Source organism: Octodon degus, unplaced genomic scaffold (genome assembly GCF_000260255.1).
Source record: "Octodon degus isolate 3935 unplaced genomic scaffold, OctDeg1.0 scaffold00192, whole genome shotgun sequence".
Lineage (NCBI taxonomy): Eukaryota > Metazoa > Chordata > Mammalia > Rodentia > Octodontidae > Octodon > Octodon degus.
Window position 1 is genome coordinate 271,297 of NW_004524768.1, and position 12,891 is coordinate 284,187.

Genomic DNA, 12,891 nt, shown 5'->3' on the forward strand with positions numbered 1-12,891 from the left:
TATGAAGAACCATTTACATAAACAGAACATCCATGAAGATGAGACATCTCCTAGGAAAACCTCAGTACTTGTGATAAAGCTATCATAAAAAAGTAGCAAGCTTGAACATAGAAAACAAAATAAAATAAAAAAGAGAAAATAAAAAATAACAAGATTCAGAAGCAAAATGCAAGACCAGAGCCCTAGCCTAACCATAAAAAACTTAGAACACAATGAACTAACTAGATGAAATTAGAAGACAAACACTAAAATGTTCTGAAATGATAGCCACAAAATTGAAAAATATATAGAAAAAAAAATTACTCAGGTACAAAAATAAATGATGCAAGGCAGGGGAGACAGCTCAGTAGAATAAGCTACTGCCTGGCAAGTGCAGGGTCCTGAGTTCAATCCCTGGTACTGGAAAAAAAAAAATGCTTAAAATCAAAAATACTAGAGAAGAGACAGATAAAAGAATGGACAAACTTAGAAAAATGATGGAAACAAAAATGTTCAACCTAGAAAAGAGCATAATGACATAAAAAATAAAGCTTCACAGAAATAATGGTGGAAAACTTATCAAGGATGTGTAAGGAATTTGACACACAAATAAATGAACTACATAGAACTCCAAATAGCTATGACCAAAATAAAGCTACATCAAGATTACAGAAATTCGGCACAAGAACAGAAAGCTATTAGAGAAAATAAACAGATGATCCATAAAGGAAAGCCTAGCACAATCATGGCATACTTCCCAAACAAAATCCTCAAGTAAATAAGAGCTTGGAATGAAGTATTTCAAGTCCTGAAAGAAAACCAATTTCATCACAGATTGATGTACCCTGCTAAAGTATCTTTCAAAATTAATGGAGAAATAAGACACTTCTATGACAAAGAAAAACTGAACAAATTCATGACCAACAAACAACTTCTGAAAAATACTCTCATCCATATTTTAGAAAGAGATTAGAAAGACCACAATTCCAAGAACAAAAACAGAAATAACCATCAGGCAGAATAAGCAATTTTTTTTTAATATTTATTTATTTATTTATTTATGTATTTATGGGGGGGCAACTCAGCCCACCAGGGGGCGGGGCTGGCTGGCATGTGGTGCTGGGGGATTGAACCGCGGTCCCTTGTGCTTTGCTAAGCTTGTTCTAAGTCGGTGCTTTAGACCACTGAGCCATCTCACCAGCCCAGAATAAGCAATTAATGGAGGGGAAAAGCACAGAACTAACAACAGGAAAATACCAGGACCAAGATAAGCCAATACATATCAGTTATAACCATCAATGTAAATGACCTCAATTCACTAATCAAAACAAGCATGCTAGCAGAATGGGTCAGAAAACGAGATCCAACAATATGCTGTGTACAAGAAACACATTTAACTCAAAAGGAAATTCACAGACTGAAAATCAAAGGACAGAAAACAATCTTCCATGCAACAGGAACCAAGATAGAGCCAAGGGTAGCTATTCTGTTTTCAGACAATCTGAACTTCAAACCAAGAAGGATTGAAAGAGGTTAAGAAGGTCATTATACTAAGAAGAATATATGCAGTGTATTATTTGTTGAAACTGTACTTCCGATTTGATTTGAAACTGTCTCATTGCTATCTGTTTATCAATAAAACTTTTTTTTTAAAAAAAGAAGGTCATTATATGCTTGTAAAGGGAAAACTTCAAGAGGAAGAGATAGCAATCATAAATATATAGGAATTGAATATGGGAGTGGCTACCTTTATAGAACAATTATTAATAGGCATGAAAAATCAAATAAGCAATAACACAATTGTCATGGGAGATCTTAATACCCCATTGTCATGAAGAGATAGATCCACTAGGCAAAAAATTTTTTAAAAAATATCAGAACTGAAACAAACCTGTGAACAAGTGGACTTAGATGTTCTTAGAAGTGTTCCACCCACCATCATCAGAATACCCATTCTTCCCACCTGCACATGGGATGTTCTCTAAGATTAATAATAGTCTAGTCCACCAAATATGCTTAAGTAAATGCAAAGGAATTGAAATTATTCCATGAATATTATCTGATGAGAGTACAATAAAATTGGAAAATTTTGACAAAAGAAATCACAAAAACTCTATAAATGCATCAAAATTAAATAATACCTGCAATCAACAAAAATATAAATACTTGTTAGACCTTACTAGAGCTTGTGGAGCTCAATGAAAGCAGTCCTCAGATGAAAAGTTGTAGCAGTGAATTCTCATATCAGGAAAACAGAATAAACACAAAAAACCTAATGCTGTGCCTAAAGGTTCTGTGCCTAAAGGTTCAGAAAGCAAAGAACAAGAAAAGCCCAAAATGCAAAGGAAGGGGAAAATTATGTCAGAGCAGTAATTCATGCAATGGAGACTAAGAAAACAATAGAAAGAATCAGTGAATCAAAGAGCTGGTTCTTTGAAAGAATAAGCACAATTGATAAACCAGTAGCCAACCTTATCAAAAAAGGAAAGAAAAAATTCAGTAGGGAAATAAATGGGTGAAATCACTACAGAGCCAGGTGAAATTCAGAAGAACATCAGTACCTACTTTAAAAACATTTATTTACATGGGATAGAATACACATAAGAAATGGAAAGATTCATAGAAACATATGAATTACCAAAGCTGAATCAGGAAGATGTAAAAATTGTGAATAACCCTATGTTAGTCAATGAAATTGAAAATGTAATTAAAAACTTAACAGCAAAGAAAAGCCCAGGTCCTCATGGATTCACAACTGAATTTACAAGAAATTTAGATAAGATTTAATGCTAATACTTCTCAAACTATTTAATGAAACTGAAAGGGAAGCAATTTTCCCTCACTCATTTCTGGAAGCAAGTATTACTCTGATATTAAAACCAGAGTAAGACTCAACCAAAAAAGAGTCCTGAAGGCCATTCTCTCTAATTAATGTAGATGCAAAAAGCCTCAATAAAATACTAGCAAGCAGAATGCAACAATCGTTAAGATTATACACCAAGATCAAGTGAGATTCATCGCAGGAATGCAGGCTGGATTAGTGCACACAAATCAATAAATGCAATACACCATATCAACAGAGCCAAAGACAAAAATCATATGACCGTCTCAATAGATACAGAAAAAGCTTGTGACAAAGTCCAACACACATTCATGATAAAAAATACCTTATAGAAAATCAGAATAAATGTTCTTTACCTCAATTTGATAAAAGACATCTATGACAAACCAATAGCCAACATCATCCTAATCATGGGCAAAAAGTGAAAGCTTTCATTCTAAAGTCAGAAACAAGACAAGTATGTCCACTATCACCACTCCTATTCAATATGGTTCTGGAAACACTAGCCAGAGCAATTAGACAAGAGATAGAAATAAAAGAAATAAGGATATGGAAAGAGGAAGTAAAATTATCATTATTCACAGATGACATGATGCTCTACATTGAAGACTCCCAAAACTCCACCAAAACACTTCTAGATTTAATAATCAAATTGAGTAGCATAGTAGGATACAAAGTCAACACTCAAAAATCAATAGCATTCTTGTACACAAACAACCAACTTCTGAGAGAGAAATTATGCCCTTCAAAATAGCATCCAAAAAAAGTAACTTAGAAATCAACCTAACAAAGAAACTAAGGCCAGGGAGATAGCTCAATGGCATAAGTGCCTGCCTGGCAAGCACAAGGGCCTGAGTTTAATACCTGCGATTGGAAAAAGGAAGTAAAATATCTATTCAATGAAAATGATCGTACTCTTTTTTTTTTTTTTTTTTTTCTATAGTGGGGATCAAACTCAGGACCATGTGCTTGCCAGGCAGGCACTTAAGCTGCTGAGCTATCTCCCCAGCCCCTACAATACTCTAAAAAAAAAAAAAAAAAAAAAAAAAAGGATTGAATAGGATTTTAGAAAATGGAAAGATATTCTTTACTCACAGACAGGAAGAAACAGCATTGTAACAATGGCCATCCTCCCAAAATTGTTACACAGATTTAATGCAACTCCAATCCAAATACCATTAGCATGCCTCACAGATCTAGAGAAAATATCTGAAAATTCATCTGGAACCAGAAGAGACCTAGAATGGCAAAGGAGATCCTGGGCAAGAAAGAAAAGGCGGGAGTCAGCATGATGCCTGATTTTAAGCTATAGTTCAAATCTACTATGATGAAATCAGCACAGTACTGGCAAAGAAAAAACTGACCTGAGGCCCAACGGAGCAGATCAGAAGATGCAGACAGAACTGCGAACATAATCAGCCACCTTATCTTCAACAAAGGGGCCAATATGTTCCCTGGAAGAAAGCCTCTTTAATAAACGATGATGGAAAAACTGGCTTTCTACATGCTAAAGAATAAAACTAGACCCATGTCTACCACCATGCACTAAACTAAAGTCAAAATGGATCAAATATCTAAATATTAAAACAGAAACACTAACTCTACTGGAAGAGAAAATAGGTAGAAATCTTGAAGACATAGGAGTAGGCAGCTAGTTCATGAAGAAAAACAAATGGGCACAAGAAATACTGCAAGGAAGCAGTAACTGAGATTTCATCTTATTAGAAGTTTTTGGTATATCAAAAGAAATCATCAACAGAGTGAAAAGAAAACCCACAAGCTAGAAAAAAATTTAGCAACTGTCTCTCAGACAAAGGACTTGTATATAGGCCATATAAAGAATTTAAAAAATCAGACCTCCAAAATTCAAACACTTAATTAAAAAACAGGCATCTGAGATGAAAACACAGCCCTCTGATGAAGAAATATATTCAGCAAATAAATGTGTGAAATAATATTCAATGCCATTGTACCTTCAATAGATGCAAATTAGGGCCAGCCAGATAGCTCAGCAAATTAAAGTACTTGCTTAGGCAAACACAGGGACTGGGGTTCAATCCGCAGCATGCCATGCCACCCTGGCCCCTGGGGCATGCTGACACAGCGACTGAGACTGGGCATGATGATGTGCACCTGTAATCCCAGCACTTCAGAGACTGAAAACAGGAGAATCACTATGAGTACCATCTGTGTAATGAGACCTTGAAGACCCTGTATTAAATACATTTTAAAGGGGCTGGAGAGATGGCTCAGTGGTCTAAAGCACCTACTTGGAACATGCTTGGCAAAGCACAGGGACCGCGGTTTGATCACCCAGTACCACATGCCAGCCAGCCGTGCCCCCTGGTGGGCTGAGCTGGCCACACACACACACACACACACACACACACAATAAATGTTAAAAAAAATTTTTAAATACATTTTAAAAAGATGCAAATTAAAATAACACCGCAAGTCCATCTTATTCCAGAAAGAATTGCTATCATCAAAAAATCAACCAATAACAAATGCAGTGAAACTGGGGGAAAAGAAACTCTTCTCCACTGTGGTGGGAGTGTAGACTGGTGCAGCCATGGTGGAAATCAGTGTGGAGATTCCTCAAATAACTAGAATTAGAAGTCCCATCCAACCCAGCTATTCCCCTTCTGAGTATTTTCTCTGAAGAATCAAAAACATACTACATTGATACATGTGCATCCATGTTTACAGAAGCACAATTAGTTCAATTCCAGTTCTGCCAAAGAAGAAGAAGAAGAAGAAAAAGAAGAGGAAGGAGGAGGAGGAGGAGGAGGAGGAGGAGGAAGAGGAAGAAGAGGAAGAAGAGGAGGAAGAAGAAGGAGAAGGAGAATGAGAAGGAGGAGAAGGAGAAGGAGAAGGAGAAGGAGAAGAAGAAAGAAGACAAAGAAGACGAAGACGACGAAGACGAAGACGAAGACGAAGACAGAAGAAGAAGAAGAAGAAGAAGAAGAAGAAGAAGAAGAAGAAGAAGAAGAAGAAGAAGAAGAAGAAGAAGAAGAAGAAGAAGCACAATTAATAATAGCTGAATCTTGGAAACAACCCAAGTACCCATCAACTGAGGAACAGATAAAAAAGATTTGGTCTTTTTACACAAAAGAGCACTTCTCAGCTATAAAGAATAAACTTGAGGAGGAGCCAAAGATGGCTGCATCCTGGTGAGGTGAGGAAAGGTTACAGTAAACCATGTGTGGTGGAGGGAACATGCAGGAGGCACTTACGAGATTATGAACCAAATCTGTATCTCTCAAAATTGAACATAGTCTTCAGAAACCTTAAACTGGGGCTGGTGAGATGGCTCAGTGGTCTAAAGCACCTACTTAGAACAAGCTTAGCAAAGCACAGGGACCGCGGTTCAATCCCCCAACACCACATGCCAGGCAGTCCCGCCCCCTGGTGGGCTGAGCTGGCCACACACACACACACACACACACACACACACAAAAAAAAAAAAAAAAAAAAAAAAAAACCTTAAACTGTTGTTCCTATAGATATAATTCTTGAAAATGGTATTTTTACTTTTGTAAGGCTCAATATGGAAAGTCATAAATCAGATGATACTATCAAGGAAAACATAATTGACATCATAGCCAAAAAATTAACCAACTTCCAGAAACAGGAACCTACTTGAACATGGGCCAGTATATACATATCGGACTTAATGCTGCTTTCTGTGGTCTGATAGCAAACAGCCTTTTTCAGCGCACCTTGCATGTGACACAGGCTCAGAGCTGCTGGCTTACCAACAGCAGTGATCCTGTTGTTGTCAGCAAATGCCTCTTATGCAAGTTTGGTAAGCTTACTCCTGAGTACAGGTGATTTGAATTGTGAAACCTGTACCATGACATGGGCTGGACTGATTGGTTTAGTTTTTGGTGGTCTGTACCCTGCTTTCTTGGCTATACCTGTGCGTGGTGCCCTAGCAGCCAGGTATCAATCAGCGCTGCTACCAGAGAAGGGAAACATCTGGATTAGAATATCCAAGCCTGTCTTGAGAAAGATGGTATTTTGCCATCTACTCAGACTGTGTTTGCAGCATACCTTGGATCTAGACAATATAAACTACTTATAAAGGTTCTTCAGTTACCTGAACTGGGCCTAGAAATTCACTGATTTTTAAGCAAGTATATATGTAAAATAAAATAGTGAAAATTTAAAAAAAGAATAAACTTGAGACTTTTATAATGGGAAGTTTATAGCAGTGAATTGCCCTCTTAGAAAAACAGAATGTGTTCAAATAACCTAATGATACCCCTCATGGTCTTAGAAAAACAAGAATAATCCAAACTCAAAACTAGTAACAAGGAAGAAAATTATAAAGATTGGGGATGAAATTGAGACTGAAAAAATACAGAGTCAATTAATAAAAAAATTGGTTCTTTGAAAAACTGAAAAAAATAGATAAACCCTTAGCCAATCTTAACAAAAAACTTTACTTCTATACAATTAGAATGAAAAAGGCAAAATCACAGTGGATTTTGTCAAAATCCAGATTATTGGTAACTACATTTTGAATCTGTACTTTAGTAAAACAGAAAAGTCAAAAGAAATGGATAAATTCCTAAATACAAATGAATTATCTAAGCTGAACCAAGAAGATAGAAAAATCTGAATAACCCAATATCAGTCAAAGAAATTCAAGAATTACTTAAAAACTACTAAGAAAAACCCAGGTGTCACCAGATTCACAGCTGAATTATACAAGAATTTTATTCATGTATTTGTTTGTTTATTTGAGACAGGGTCTTGCTGTGCAATTCGGCTGACCTTATGCTCACTTTTGTTGCCCAAGGCTGGTCTTTTTTTTTTTTTTTTTTTTTCAGAACCAGGGATTGAACTCATGCCCTTGTGACTAGGCTGGTCTTGAACTTGCAGAGATCCTCCTTTCTCAACCTTCCAACTACTGTGATTACAGGAGTGCACCACAATGCCTGGTTCCAGGGCCATACTGTGGACACCTGCATCCAGGGCCGAGACCTAACTTGGGGCGGGGGATCAAACTTGGGTCCTTGTCTTTGCCAGGTATGTGCTTATGCCTCTAAGTTGTCTGCCCGGCCCCTGTACAAGAACTTTAGAGAATGCCTAACACCAATACTCTTTAAACTCTTTAATGAAATCAAGAGGAAACAGTAGTCCCAAAGACGTTTCTAGGAGAAAGCATTACTGTAACTCCAAAACTAGAAAAGGAGCAAAACAACAACTACAGACCAAGCTTTTAGTGAACATAGACACAAAAATCCTCAAGATACTGGTGAACAGAATGCAGAAAGTCATCAAAAATGTTGTATATTGTGACTAACTAGGATTAATCCCAGGGATACAGGGATGGTCTAACATACTGACGTCAGTGAGTGTAGTTCACTATGTAAATAGGAGCAAGGACAAAAGCCATATGATCATCTCAATAGATACAGGAAAACCATTTGACAAAATTCAGTCTCAGTCTCCTTTCCTGATTTTTTTTATTTTTATTTATTTATTTATTTATTGTGTGTGTGTGTGTGTGTGTGTGTGTGTGTGGCCAGCTCAGCCCACCAGGGGGCGGGGCTGGCTGGCATGTGGTGCTGGGGGATTGAACCGCGGTCCCTGTGCTTTGCTAAGCTTGTTCTAAGTAGGTGCTTTAGACCACTGAGCTATCTCACCAGCCCTCCTGATTTTTTTTTAAAACCCTCAAAAACCAGTAATAGAGTGTCCTTATCTCAATCTGATAAAGTGTATCTATAACATCACACTTAACAGAGAAAAGCTGTGAACTTTCCCTATAAAATCAAGAAGACAAGGATATCTGCTATCACTGCTTTTGTTCAATGTAGTTCTTGAAATACTAGGTAAAGCAATTATACAAGAAAAATAAATGGGTATGGAAAAAAAGTTAAATTACCATTATTTGCAGATGACATAATCCTCTACATAGAAACCCCCAAAAATGCTACCAAAAGACTCCTAGAACTAATAACCCAATTCTGTAGTGTAGCAGGATATAAAGTTAACACTCAAAAATTACTAACATTTTTTTTTTTTTTTAATGCGGAACCGGGGATTGAACTCAGGCCCTTGTGCTTGCCAGGGAAGCGCTTATTCTACTGAGTCATCTCGCAGCCAATAACATTCTTCTGTACCAATAAAAAAAAACTCAATAAAAGAGAAATTAGGCAAAGTATACCTTTCCCAATAGCATCAATCAATCAATCAATCTTTAGGAATTAACCTAACCAAGGAAATTAAAGATCTCAATAATGAAAGAGGATGGCCAGCGAGATAGCTCAGTGGACTCAGCACCTACGGATTCGATCCCCTGTACCTCATGTCATGCAGGCACCATCCCCGGGCATGCTGAACTAGCGACAGAGTCTGGGCATGGTGGTGCATGCCTGTAAACCCAGAGCTGGAGAGGCTGAAAACAAGAAGATCAGTAGGAGTTGGAGCTTCATAACAAGCCCCTGTACCAAATACATAAATTAAAATAAGAATAATAATAGATATGGAAGAGGATATCAGAAGTGGAAAGATATACCCTGTTCCTGGATAGGCAGGACCAATATATTTAAAATGGCTATATGTCTAATTGTTATATAGTTGTAATGCAATCCTAATCAAAATATCAATAATATTTCTTACAGAACTGAAGAAAGAAAGCCTATAACTCACATGGAACCAACAAGTGCAAGGCAGAAGGCATCCAATCCTAGGCTCCAAGTTCTAATATGAAGGTAGTATTATGACTCGTGTTTAGATGTCTCCCCAAAGCTTCGGGGGATCACAAGTGAGGCTTTTTCAGAGATGGCTGAATCTAGAGCATGTGATGCTGGAACTGATCCGTGGTGCCATGTGAGGCTCAAGGACACCAGGTATAAGGGTGTGCATGCTGCCATCCCCCAGTGGTGTGGATAAGATAAAAGGGGCAGAGAGATGCTATTAAGGTCCTTTGTTTTGCTACCTCTGGCCACCATGAGCTGTTCTCTATGAAGCCATCATGCCTTGTAGCCTGCTCATTTTGGACTGAAACAAACCATGCTAAATAAACCTTTTCCTCCCTTAACTAGTAGGTGTTGAGTATTTATTTTCTTATTGGGTATTATTTCTAGTTTTATGTTTGAGCCATGTATTCTGTCTATCTATCTATCTATCTATCTATCTATCTATCTATCTATCTATCATCTATCTATTTGGTACAGGGTCTCACTATGCAACTCAGACTTGTAGTGAACCTCCTGTCTCAGCCTCCCTAGCACTTGAATTATAGGCGTGTGCCACTATGCCTGGTTTCACTGGCTGGCTCCTCAGCCAGGGGCTGGCATGGCATGTGGTACCAGGGATTGAACCCAGGTCTTTGTGCTTGCTAGGCAGGTGCCCAGACTGCCAAGTTATCTCCCTGGCCTGAGCCATGTATTCTGTTTTTCTTTTACGTATTTGGTACAGGGTCTGCAGGGTCTACAGGGTCTCACTATGTAGATTGGACTCATACTGATCCTCCTGTTTTCAGCCTCCCAAGCACTGGGATTACAGGCATTGCCAGCACACCCAGTCTCAATCGCCAGCTCAGTGCACTCCAGGGCAGGGCTGGCACAGTGGAAACTGAACCCTGGCCGCTGCACTTTGCCTAAGCAGGCACTAGACTAAAGTGAGCTTTCTGGCTGGCCTGAGCTATGTATTCTTAATCTCTTGTTTTCTAAAATCTGACCAACCCCTAATGGTCATACACACAGAGTCAACAATGAGTGTGCCAGTATGCCATCACTGGGGTCCATGAGGCAAACCTTCTGCTGAGACCCCAAAATAGCTACCTCCCATTATCTCTACCAGCATGACACCTACTATGGGTGCTTACAGGAGCCCTCTACAGAACACCCCTGACTCCCTGAAGCACAGCAGTCATCCACCTTCCCTAAGCTTATTTAGAGATACTTTTTCAGGGGAAGGAATGTAACAGGCAGTTAGCTTACAAGTAGAGTTTAGTAGGAACCAAGATGGACTTGGGTTGGTCAGTGTTACAAAGAAATTATCACATATACCAGGATGAGTTAACCCTCCCCAAAAAATAGAGCTAAGCCAAGCCATATAGAAAGTTAAGCTCACAGATGTAAAAACATATGGGAGAAGGATGATGAGTGAAGATATACAGACAGGCAGAATGAAATACACCAAGTTAACAATGCATTCCTGGGGCTGGTGAGATGGCTCAGTGGTCTAAAGCACCTACTTAGAACAAGCTAAGCTAAGCTAAGCACAGGGACTGCAGTTCAATCCCCCAGCACCACATGCCAGCCAGCCCCGCCCCCTGGTGGGCTGAGCTGGCCACACACACACAAAATAAATAAATAAACAAAAAAAATTTTTAAAAAATGCATTCCTACATCCAGGTTGGGACTGGGTTTTCAGGAATTCAAAGATGCTGAGTGTTATGGCTGATATCTAGGCATCCCTCACCAAAGCCCCATGTGTTCCTATGTGGGGCTTTTGGGAGTGACTGCATACTAGACCAGAGGTGTGTGGCACACAATCACCACTGTACAGCACTGGATTAGTCCACTGATTGGTTTAGTACTGCTCTGGGTATGTTAGATAAACTTCTGAAGAGGAAAGACCCACCCTAGGTGTAGGTGGCCCCAACCAATAAGCTTATATCCTGGATGGAATAAAAGGTAAAGGAGGAAAAAAATCCTCTGCTTCTTGCCTACCATATCAGGGACTGTTTCTCCTCTTCCTTTTCCTCTGCCACGCTGCCCTGCCTTGGAGTGAGCCAAAATAAACCTTTCCTCCTTTAACTTGTGGGTGTTAGGTATTTCAACCAGCAATGAGAAAGTAACTAAGAAGGAGAGATGTGTTCACTTGCCCGGAGCCAAAGGATGGACTCAGAGGCAGCAAATGAGCTGTGAGAGCCAGGCTTTTCATCAGGCTTACATGTCTGGGTCCTGCTAAGTAAGTGGGCAGAATGGTCACAGTGAGCATTTACCCCTACCATGCAGGTTCCTTCCCCAGTTTCCTCATTGGCTAAGAGTAATGTGGGAGGTGTGATCGTCCCTTGATGTAATGTATGTTTTATTTCTTCTTTATAAAGTAATTTTGCAGTCTTTCTCTCAATTTGAGTTTGGATTTTTAATAATATCTAAGTGGTACTTAATAATACCTAAAATACCTTAGCGGTACCTAAGTTCATCCATATTTTTGTTTGCAAACAATTTGGTTCACAAAGAGAATGAATTATGAACTAAAAAAAAATTGTTTTTATTTATGTTGGCCCACTCAGGGGTCCAAGGGAGATTTTTGCAAGTGAGGCCCAAAATTAAAGAGCACACATGTAAAAAATATTAGCCACAGCAACAGGCAGCATGAAGCAGAGCAGAAAGCCAGGGCACAGGAGCACAATGGCGTGTTTCTTTTTCTTTCTTTCTTTCTTTTTTTTTTTACATAATTTTATCGAGAAAAAAGTAGCAATGAGACAGTTTCAAAACAGGTTAGTAGGACAGTTACAATAATTAATGCATTTCATCTTGTCTTTGTAGTAGTTATTCATAGTACAAGATGCAGACATGATATCTTGTCTAAACACTATTAGTTCAAAACTTTCTTCTCATTTTACTAAGAGAATGTAGCTGTCTATACTATTTTGTACATACAGATATATATTTTTTTCACTACAAAATGGTCCTTCAGCTATATCCCCCTTTTTTATTTACTTTTGTCAGAGATGGGTATTCCATTGCCATTCATATATTGTAGGTGCATGAATTCAGCAAAGTAATCCAATATAATCCAGTAGTCTATAATAGTAGCGGGTTATCCACATGACTGTCAATGTCAGAAGTTATTGACTTGAGCCTTTTACAGCTCAGCTATTAATATGGCTTTGCTCTTATATACCTTGTTTTTATACTTTTCTGTTGGATGGTTAAGACCAAGATAAAGCAAGACCTATATTAGAAGAAATGTAGGAGCCGGGGGGATGGTTCAGTGGAATAAGCACTTCCCTCACAAGCACAAGGGCCTGAGTTCAATCCCTGGTTCTGAAAAAAAAAAAGAAGAAAGAAGAAGAAGAAGAAGAAGAAGAAGAAGAA

At 38.5% G+C, this 12,891-nt stretch overlaps 1 pseudogene; it reads left to right on the plus strand.

Annotated features, from left to right (window-relative positions):
• The first annotated feature begins 6,371 nt into the window (after positions 1-6,371).
• On the plus strand, positions 6,372-6,949 carry LOC101581108 (annotated as a pseudogene).
• The last annotated feature ends 5,942 nt before the right edge of the window (positions 6,950-12,891 follow it).